This window comes from Platalea leucorodia (assembly GCF_965183815.1).
Source record: "Platalea leucorodia genome assembly, chromosome: 4".
Classification (NCBI taxonomy): Eukaryota; Metazoa; Chordata; class Aves; order Pelecaniformes; family Threskiornithidae; genus Platalea; species Platalea leucorodia.
In genome coordinates, this window is record NC_138826.1 from 6,761,879 (window position 1) to 6,773,971 (window position 12,093).

Here is a 12,093-nt window from a genome sequence, read left to right on the forward strand (position 1 = left end):
CGTTGCTTGTTTTCCAGCTTAACTTCACATCCATGAATTACAGAAGCTTTGTATTGCCTTTCTCCATACCTACACACTGCAAAACATGAGATTTGTATATGGACTAAGGGATGTGAAAATAACTGCAATGAGCAGAACAGGCACGTCTGGAATTCTGAGGACATAACAGAGTCCTCAGATTTATGCCAACTGATGGTGTTGCCACCCAGTGTTTCAGATTTGGGAATTACGCGTAATGCCAGATCACTTGAACTGAACAAAGAATTTGCCTATGGTTGTCTAAATTGTTCTTAGACCCCTCAGCTAGCAGCAACTCCACAACTTCCCTGGGCAATCGATTGCACTTGCCTTACTCTTAAAAAATTTTCCTAATATCTAACTATCACTATCCAGCTACGACATGGAAACCATAACAGAGTTTTCATTTTCCCTGTGAGATGTGAGACCCCAGCAATCTTACAGCAAGAGACGAGGATGATGACATCCTTAGTCTGCTAAGAAAGAAGATGGCAAAAATAAGTTGGCTTATGTCAGTCCCTCGAATACTCTAATCTGATGCATGAGTCAGAGGAACTAAATTTTTTAAATCACCTCTTTCATTTGCACAGAAAACATTTATACTAGTAAATAATTAATTACATGAGATCCTCTTGGCAATTTTCATTATAAAAATCATGATTAAATTATATTTCACATCTTGGGAAATAGCAAACAGTTAACCAAGGTCAAGCCAAGTTTCAGCCAGTCCAGGAGGAAATTTGTCATTTATTTACTAACCAAAAATTATGCCAAACTGAAAAAGCCGGACACTCAAATACCAGCTAGTGAGAGAAAGTAAAATTACCTCCAAGTGAGACTTCAGCCAATTCAGAGAACCCAGAAAAAATTATAAGTGCTGGCAAGCACGAACTTTCCTTACGTGTGGACAGTAAGTATATGACCCTCAAGGACTCTTGTAGATACCCCCCTGAGATACTGTCAGCTGATACTACCTGGATGATTTGGTATAAGTTGCTTATTCAAAGGAAATGTTAGTCTGTGTTCAATAACTAATGGTTGGGTTCTTAACTGTTCTTTGAAACGTGAGCAGAATCTGAAGGAATTTACACATGCAGATACCACCTGCCCATCCCAGCTCTACTGCCTGGAAAACATCTACCCTCTCCACTTCGTGCCTACCGACCCTGCCGTAATTGTACCAATGCTGTCAAGATACTTTGGGGCTGCTGAAGAGCAAGGACTTGGCTGCAGAGAATCTAGAAGGCATCCACCGCTTCACCCCTTCACTGTAGCTCTTAAAGTGCCTTTGGGGCAGTTCACCTCTGGAAGTCAATCTTTCCAAATTCCTGTGCACAGCATTGTTACATTTATTAAAAAAAAAAAAAAAAAAAAAAAAAAAAAAAAAAAAAGCAGCCCTAAGGAAATGGCTGCTGAATGCACGCAGATCTATGCCCCACCAGCAACGAGCAGGTCTGGCCAGGCCATTGGAAACAAGACAGATGCTTACCCAGCATAGCTTGTTCTAGCTTGCATTTTATTTGACACTATGAGTTAGAAAATATGTTTTTAATCTCTTAAATGACTAGTGAGGCTGTGACCTCAGCACATGACTTCAAGTGTTACTTTCAGCATAGACCCACTTTGCTGCTGCTGCAATTCAGAGCATGCAGAAGGGAGGCTGAAAATGGAGCCAAGCGCTTCTGGGGCACTCAGAGCAGTAATGGGGAAGGAACAGCAAACTCACTGGGGACAGAGATAATCAGGCTGTTTTGATGGAAAATTTTGGCTCCCTAATCAATACCAGTCTGCTGAGAAGCACAAACAGCTGATTATCTGTAGCTGGCCAAACTTGTTCAAGAAAAGCTGCTACAGTTACAGATCTGAAGAAATTGTGGCTGTTCAAGACAGAGGTAGAAGCTACCACCAGAAGAGCTTCAAGATAATAGAGCTAGTCAAGATAATATTATTGAAGGGAGGTGTCTCCAGATAGTCTCAATTTGGCTGTACATCCCACAGAGGTATTCACTGCTGCTGATGCTAACATTATCTCTAGAATTATACTAATTACCAGCTTTGTTATGCTAAACAATCACTTTATTTTGGTAATGCTGGCGTAATTCTAGATTAATTAGCTCAGACTTAATCGGACCTAAGGGAAAAATAAACTGAGAATCCACTGACAAACAAGCATGATTTAAACCATAGAGTTTCTTTTCAGAAATTTGCTAATAATATAGATTGAATTCTACTATCACTGATGCTTTCACATTTGAAAAGCAATTTCCTTCCATTTCTTCTGACTTTCTGTGCATAACTTTCTGAGAGGAAGAGTAAGAAGTTCAAGGAATCTTTAAAAAGGAAAAATTATTGTGAGTTATCACACTTAGTTCAAACCTAAAAAGAGGGTCTAGCTATGAGTCCGAACCCCAAACTGTCCTGTCAAGGAGTTTTTCACCTCCAAAGACTGGTTCCCATTTCTCTCTCTATTCTGCACATCAGTGTTTGGTAGATGTCAACTTCTTCTACGCATCATCTATTATAAAATCCACCTCAGAGCTGCTTCCAATAATTGCTAAGAAGTGGCAAAACTCAGAGAAATAATTTCAACACATTTTGAAGCCAGTTAAAACTCAATACACTCCTTCTTGCCTGTCCACCTGCTTCCTTCCTCCCTTCCCAATGCTTTATTTTTAAGGTCGATGCTTAATTCTGCAAGGAAAGTATACAAATAAGCAAAAGAAATTACCTGCAATGAATATGCTGGGGCTTTTCAGCGCTTTTTTATGTTTTTCCACCAGAAGAAAAACTAATTGTTCCACAGTCCAATTGCCTTGAGCCTTCTACCTTATGAAACCTCTGTTATTAAGTGGTTCAGTTGTCAGAAGGATTTAATCCCTAATCAGTCTTTGCAATCAGATCGTGCAGACTGCCAGACGAATGCTCGACTTTAATTCACTACATTTTATCTTGACGTGCGTCTGCAGCAGCAGATGCAAGGCGCAGGGAACGAAACAATGCTCCATCTGGGACACCTGCTTGCATTTCAGCTTTGCTGTTATGTTTCATGAGCTAACCATGTTTTTGTTTCCTTCTGCTCTCCCAACTGAGATTTTCACAGTTGCTCTAATTAATAGTTAGACTTGTTATTAAACTTAGATTTCACACAATTTTAACTTTCCTTAAAGCCTAAACAAAGGCAACGTGTTAATGCTATTTTTCCAGCCAAAGTATTACACTTCCATTTGAAAAGCTCTAACCTTCTATTTGTGTTTTGCTTATATTTTCTATATTGGTCATTACCTGCCTATAAGCATCATCATCTCCCCCCACCCCCACTTTATAGCATGAACTGTAGTATTTCAGTATTCAGCTGTGGGCATTCTGGTTTGTCTGCTGTTATGAAGTTCAGAAGAAAACATTTTTAACCCAAGAAAATGTGCTTTCCTCAGGCTGAAACACGAATCAGTGTTTCTTCTCCAGGTCTTTAAGTTCTTCCAACTCAATTGGCCCATATCAATTAATTTTCTCTCTCCTAACCCTACAGCTTGCTCTTGAAGTTAATTCCTTAAACTTTGTTTCACATGCAAATATAGTACAACCGTCTGAATCCACAAATGAATCCGAAGGCAAACATGTAGTTGCAACCAATGAAACTTGCAGGGCTGTTTGTCACATTTTCTTAGTTCAGACATCCTTAGAGATGGGTTCAGGCATAAACATTATTAGAGCTTTGTCTGGTGGAACCAGTCAGTGAGATGAAGAATTTAGATTTTATGTAAAAACTGTTTCTAGCTTATATAAATTTAAAAAAAACAAACTGAAATTAGAGCTGAGTATGCAGAGAACCCGAGATGAACCTCAGAGGTATGAACTGTCTTTGCATCATACTTCTAAAAGCTGCTGCTCCTCCAAGACCAGATGCATTCATGACGTGGGTGTGATGCTACTGGAAGTGCATTGTTCCTTTCGCTTTGAATTGTTTTGGTATAACCTACGCCCCTAATTCAGATACAATTTCTTTGAAAACACAGTCACCATGATGATGAAGAGAGTAAATGTCAAAAGACTTTAAACTACAACATGAATCTGTTTCTAATCTCAATATTCTTCATTAGTATTGTCTCTCTTCTATCTCTAAATCAGCTTCAGTTCTGCATGCAGTGATCATGTTACCAACATTTTATATATATATATATGCCCAGCCCACTGTGTCTACTCAAAATTCACTCAGTCAGTCAGCAAAACTATATATTTTGTTTTGAATTATTCCTACAGAAAGGTGTTTACTTCTTTGTAACAAAAGCATGACTTCGAGACCACCCATGATTTACTACACTGTGAGAAAAACAGACAATAATACTGTATCAAAAAACTCCAAAATAGTTGAAAAAGACCATACCAAATGACAGAATTCAATCCTTCATTTTCCAGAGAAAACAGCTAAAGTGCTTTAAAACCCAAAGATTTTACTGGGATTTAGAGTCTGTTTTACATTCATTGTAAACAACGGTGAGACTTCCACAAATTTTACTCAAGATCGGACACAAGTAGACAAGGATATCTAATTGCATATACAACTGATGATCTGTAGAAATGAAAGGAACAAATCGTGTACCTCATCTCCCCAGAGACACAGAAAAAATAAAGTATTTTTGCTTCTCGACTTCAGCGTTAGTTCCTGGACTGTTGGCCTGTCCTACTGGATATTCTGGCAACGTTTCATTACAGATTAAGCTCTCTTCTACAGAGAGAAACAGTGTTTGCTGAAACTTTCATTATTTCTGCTCATTGAACTCATGTCACCACAAAGGAAATACATTTAATCTTTAATTTGCAATGAATTTAGTACTTTCAAATTAACAAGGAAGAGACCCATACAGGCTGTAACTGGCTATCCGTGCAATTTTCCTTGTGCTCTCTCACACCTTGTGTTACAGCTTAGCCTGAGCTTCAGTTTGTGAAGGTATCTCACTCTGTCCTTAATAAGCATCCTTGGCATCTAATCTAGTGCTCGGTGGTGTGATTTGAACAGCAGCCTTCAGGATAGCTACCTGCGGCCTCACTGAGCTGTGAAATGAATCAGGCACAGGTAACGGCTTCTCTGTCATCCTGGCATGAATCAAAAATACCTCAGCCATAATTTATTCTTCAGAATTTGGGGAAAAAGTGCAATCGAACACACAACTTTCCCTTAGGAACCACGGCATAGCCACCAGAAATGAAGAGCCTCATATATTATACTTCCCATTTCAGATGCTACTACAGGGAAGAGGGGAAAGGATACCGATGTTCAGACTTCAGGGAGTTGGAAAAATTAGCTTCCAAGTCGCTTCTCATTATAACAACTGCTGAAAATGGCAGTTCTGTCTGCAGTTCGAATGCCCGGGTACTATATGCCGTGGTGATGATTCCTTCAGCCTAACGGGCTGGGATTCACAGGTGAATTAGGAAGTGAACAAACTGCAGCGTTACAGTGAGTAGACTCAAAATTATATTCACATGAATAGCAAAGCCTTATGAGCTTTTGCCTGATGCTTAGCCCCATGCTTCTTTAATTTTAACCTTTAAAAAATTGCAAAAACAAATTTGAAAGATTCCCCAAACCTTCCTCTGCAATTGCCTGTGGATGTATCATTTTCTTTTAGTTCGCCTCCCCCCCACCCCTTTTTTTTTTTTAAAATCTTTTGAAGCCTCATACTTTGAATCACTAAGAGAAGAAGAATAAAATTAGTTCTGAGAGAATAGAGAGCAAGGTGAGAAAAAAGGTGGGCTGCATGATATGATTACGGACCCGTGGAAACATGAGAAATGAGTCACTGAAATCGAGTGATCATAAAGAGATGTGATAAAACAAAGAGGAGGAAAAGTAGTCGAAAATGTTAGTATGTTAACTGAAATATGTTGAAAAGCCCTACTTTAAAATAAACCAATTAACGATACCTCCAAACTAAGTAAGATTATGTGGTAGTGTAACTTTTAAAAAGAATTTTTTCCCCCAGACAAGTACAGTCTTTAGGTGATCACAATCCAGTAAGAAATTTACCACCAGCAAAATTCACAGAGGAACATAAAATTACTACCAATTAACAGAATTCAAATTGCTACTGACAATAGTATAAATTGAATGCAAGGAATATAATGATTACAGCTTCACCTTTCAAAAAAGTTCATGCCAATCCCTTATGTTGCCTCAGACTCTATGTACTGAATGTTTGCTACTGTTCTTTGATAATCTCAAATATAAATTGCTCTTGGTTTTTTTTGGTGGTCGATGGAAAAAGGAATGCACAAGAAAGCCGATACAAGCAGTAGCCTCGTGGTTAGCGCACACTCCTGGAAAATTAGTGTGGGTTTGACTCTGTCACCTGCTGAGGAAGGTCAGGCATTGCTTTGACAAGTTCTTTAACCATGATGCTATTTTACATAGGGCAAGTATCAATGACCCCTCCCATCCTCCTCCTTACCCCATCAGCCGGGTTTTCAAAATAAACATATCTATTATAAAAGGTCCGATTTCATCAGTATGTCAGGATTGCTTAGAGCCAGGCTAGAGCTTTTCAGACATCAGCACCACATGGACCCTGGCATGACCCGGAGCAGCATGACCAGCGTCTGCCTGCTTATGTTGGGACACTCGTGAACCCATGGCTTTGTTAAATTGTCAATCCATAGGGAAAACAGGCACATCACTTAGCAGAGAGCTCCCGAACTGCAGTTTGGACCTCCTAAAATAGGATTTCCATTAATTTTAGTCATCTGTAAGGGAGGCTCTCAGTCCAGTCTCGCTGTCTAGAGTCTGTCTCTTACCAGTTAAGAGAGATGGACACCCTCAGAGGACATTACAGCCCACTAGCGTCCACAGTCCTTTCTAGGGTAGGGAGAACTGTCTTCTCAAAGTCCTTGTCATTATCTACTGGATACTGACAGATGGAGGTAGGCCTAATACCTCCCTGTCAGAGGGCTAAGTTTATTCATGTAAGATGACTTTCAGCCAAAGAGACCTCCTACATCTGCTTTTAGACACCTGTGTTCCTCTTTAGATGTCACCCAGAGAACAACTGCTTCTCTCCGCACCAGCACTCCCTGAACATACAGACATCCTCTTTGGACAGGAGCTGACGGGGACATAATCCAATATCCAAGATGTACCTTTCCACAGAACATGATCTTTGATATGAAAAGGCATGGCATCACACTCTAGTGGACACAAAAGTGAAGAAAGAGTTTTCTGCGTATTTGACCTTTCTCTTTTAAAGCGGATTTGTAACTGGTAATTCCTTTGAGCCCAAAATCATGGTGATGAAATCCATGGGTAAATGAAATCTCGTTTGGTAGAATTATCCTCTATCAGTAAAAACACGTCTGTTCTCATTTGCAGTGAATGGTATGAAAAATACACTGATGCCTTTATAGAAGCAGGATTATTCCCTCAGTCAGGACTATGGCAATGCAGAGACTTTTATAGTTGAGCTGCCCCATCAGCTGATAATTAAAGACTTGAGTCTCCCTTCTCCCAAGAGAAAATAAACTACAATAAATGAGGAATGACACAGTTGTGGAAAATGTAACTTGAAGAATGCCGTTAGCTAAAAAGTGCATCACACTTGTGCTAAGCATTGAAAAATCCCACTCCTGTTCTGTCAAATCTTGCAACAATTATAGATGTTCAGTTATGCTTACAGGTTACGTTTACACACCTCTGGGGACTAAATTCAAGCATTAAGTAGTTTAAACCTTTGAAACATTCTCTTTCGGGAATTTTGACCTAATCCCTTTCATGCAAACTGTTCATTGCTTAACCAGTAGCAAATATTAACATTTTTAATAGAGAGGGACATCAAGAAGATCCACTGAAAACAACACTCCCCACTTTTCTCTGTAAGGATACAGATTCTGCTGAGGAAAGAGCTCCTACAGAACCACCTGGTCAGGAGTAATGAATATCTAATCTTGTGAATGCCAACAGAAACCATCGGAAAAAAATCTGTCTGCAAATAGTTCTGAAAATGATCAAGTCCAGTGGATTTTTTTTTTCTTAAAAAGAGAGTTGGCAAGAGCCTTGCAGCCTTTAAAACCTTACAAAACATTGCACTGAGAAATGGCCTTGTTAGCTCAAAGCTTTTCTGTAAGCTATATGTTAGTGGTGCCACCAGAGACATCATATAAGGCATCTTTTGTAACATATTTTTATCTTATGGATTTTAGATGTGACAACTAGGCATTTAAAAATAATTTTAAAAGAGCCAAAGCAGACATTCACTTGAGTATGCTTCAGTCTATGCAGACAGAAGAATAAAGATTCTTAGTTATAAGAAAGGTATTCAATAAATTAGATTAATAATTTGAAAACAAGCAATTTCCTTGTTATTGATGACATAAGACATTTAGAAAAGTATGGATTCATTGGAAAATAGCTAATGAGATAATTAATACTCCAATTAGAGCAGAATTTAGTTAAAATCAATTTCTTGACTCTCTCATAAAAAATATAGATCAGTCTCACTTGAAACAAATATCCTTGACATCTGCAACGGGAAAGAAACTGGTCTCAATTGCTTTTAGGACAATTTTATAGCAGATACACGGACTACATTGCTTTCATCACAAACATAAGGGGAAAAAAGTCCTCTTCTCTGTATCCTCCTTGCATGCCTTTTCACCACCTCATTTTTTAGACTTAATTTAGATTTCTAGAACAATTTATGCAAAAACAAAGTGCAAATAATTTTTTTTTTTTACAAGGAAGAAGTGGATAAGTGCACTATTCTGTGAGGATTAAATAACAGACAACAAAGACTGGGCAAATCCAATATGGTGGATTAGCTTCAATTTTCTTAATATCCAAATCATTAATGGAATCTAACCCTCTCTCTCTCATCTCACCATGCATGGGTTCTTCCCTATGCTGCAGTCTGAGACACAGGCTGCTGCTGAACATTTAACCGCTCAAGTAATGGCAAGTTTGCTGTATCTAGAGAGAACCTTGTACACACACCCATAGGCTGAGCTGCTAGGAAGCACTTTGTGCTTTCTTCAGTGAAAAAAATCACTTTATTTTCCACTGGCATTGCTAGATCTGTGTTCAGTCCTTGCAGCAAAATTTTAAAACCTTGAAACAGCCTCTTTGTACTTAGGCCCAGCTGTACAAGTTGTTCCAACTTTTAAAAGCCTACACTGTTGCACAGCATCTCCTACTGCCAATATTTTTAATGCCATCCATCTTTCAGATATTCAGGCTTAAAGTGACTGTTTCCCTCCATGACACTTATATGGCCTGTTTTACATGAGAGATGAAGAGGCTGCAACTCAGCTATGCGTTTATACAAGAATAAGGATGTTTAAGATCATCTTTTTTTTTCTTACGCTGGTGACCCAGAAGAACCAAAGGGTTCAGAGAGGTTATCAAGCCTTCCTCCTGCATTCAGCCCACACTCACACAGGCAAGTGTGAAGTTTGCTCCAGGCTTATAAATGGGGCAGCGAGGCAGCAGTGAGGGGAAGCGATCGGTGCTCAGAAAAACACCAGCTGATGGCTCATGCTGTGGTACAAGAAGGGAATCAGAGTCCACACCGGCATTTTTGTGGTCACGGTCTGATCTCTGTCAGCTCTTGGGGCAATGCAGCTCCAAGGACATGCTCCTTATCCACAACACAGTAGTGCCAGAGCGAGTACTTATATTTTGCTTTGATCTTTCCAGCTCATTGATATTCCAGAACTTCAGGCATCACAGAAATAAGATGTTTCTTTTTCACTTGATCCCTGAGAGTCTGAGACAAAAACAAAATGGTAAGACAGAGCATCCCTCCCTTCATGCAGCTTACCAGGCAGGCGACAGGTGAAGTTATATCCATCAGACTCTGACACAGGAAAGCCCATGAAGTACATAGAGTAGGCAAAAATGCAGCTTTGACATTTCTGCCTCCCAAACAGAATGATTTAAAATTTCCTTCCAAAGCAGCCAGAAAAAAGGCATGGAAGCAGTAATTACGAATGCAGCCTGTGAAAGCCAGGTGAGGATGGGCTAGGTGATTTGTCTCACTTCAGGTAGTAGGCACAATGAGAAATTGAATCTCTTTCCACCAAGAGAAAGGCAAGAAATTGCCTGCACAAAAGCATTAACAGTGCAAACAGAAAGAATGAGCTCAGGCAGATTTTATTGTTTGACCGCTTGGGGTTACCTTGGGCAAACGGACATCTCCCCCAAAAGCAGCAGTCTGGATGATGCCCAAAGGAGCACTCAGAGACGCCCTGCTCCAGAGAGAGCACCAGGCTGCTTCTGACACTCCCCAGCACACCGGGAGAGAGATGTTTCTATTCTCACCTGTCATTTCTATCTCCAGCTCACACAAGAATAAAGTTACAGATCTGCCCTCTCTAGAGCTTCAAACAGACAAAAAAGAAAAAGGAACACTGTATACACATGCCATAAAAGTAGAGGAGGTTGCCCACCTCTTCTCCTATAGCTATAGGATGTAAAAGCACTGTTCAATAATTAAAAATAGAACCTACCATAAAAAGCCGTTCTACCTCTACAGCCCATCCACCAGAAAAGGTTATCAGGAAGCCTCCTTGGGATCAAAATCCTGTCTGCTCTTACTGCTTTGGTTTAGGAAGCTTCTTGGACCACTCTGATCTTGGAGTGATTGCTGCTGTTCATTATTTGGCCATAACTATGCCCACAAATGTCATTTGTGAGGTGGCGTTAGACTCTGATATCTCTGAAGCTGCAAGCCTGAAGTTAGGTATTGTGAACTTGTGTAAAAAGGGTAAGGCTATTTTAAATGGCAGCTCTTGATGTTGAATGTACATATCCAGTTCCGTATTTGCTCTCAATTTGCTTACAGGCCGCTGTTCTCAGGGACAAGAGAGGACTGCAACGCATGGGATGCAAACTCAGGAATTAAAATGACAAAGCTCTGATCTCTGACATCCAATGTCATTTCATGCCAATTTGTAGCAGCAACTACTGTGATCAGTGTCCCTGTAGAAATGCATGGCGCTTATCTTCTCGACATGCGCGGTTTTGACCTGTAGCAATTACAACAGGGCATGCTCATTAATACTGAATGATACATTTGCACCTTGAAGTCAAAGCATATTTTCCCAGGAATTTGCTAAAGAAACTATCCTGCCTCAGAGTCCTACCGTTTTCATCTCCCACTAGCATATTCATGGATTCCATATTTTCCATAGGTACATCGTAGCCAGGGCACAGCAGGTGCTGAATATAATGACAGGGCTTAAATCTATTTCCCAATTTATAGGTTAAAACCAAATCAGAAAAAAACACTAAACGCAGTAAAACTATGCCTGTTTAAAAGATGTATAGTGACCTGCATTGTATTTTTCAAAGACATAACAAGAGGCCAGGGTGTTTTCTCATGTTTACTGGCCCACATGAATAACAGTTGCTGGCTTTCTCAGACACACATGTTTTAGCAGCTTCTACCTTTATTACAACTTGATTTCTTCTAACAAGAAAACTAAAACTTGATCCTTAATTACTCTGTAATAAAAACAAAGAAGAAAATCATGGTTCCTTTTGCAAACCTCACATCTTGTTTGATTAGGCAATACTTTATGAAAAAAGAAGATAGTACTAGTATCAAAGAAGGTAGTACTAGTAAAAGATAATAATAATAAAAATAATAATAATACACTTGCCCCCCATTGTTGTGGAGCAACATTAGCAAGACTCTGAAGATAAAAAAACTGTTAAATTAATGTGTATTACTTCTTAGGGAAAAAAAAACAAAACAAACCACACAACCAAATCCTATTTCCCTCCTGTTGTTCTGCAATCCCTTTCAAGTTCGTAGAATAATTCTTACTTTATACCAATATAAGGGAGCTGAGTCAAGCCCACCAGCATGAATATTATTCAGTCTGTAATGCAGGAGAATTCATAGCACAGAAAGCAGTGAAGATTTATTGCTGCAATGGATCAAGCTTTTAAAACAAACAAACAAAAAAGCTTTTGGCGTGATTTGTTAGCTTTAACATGTTTACTCTGCATTGGCTCATGGGTGGAATATTTAATGCGTAATTGATAAACAGAGAAGAAATGGAAAAAATGATGAATGACTTTACATG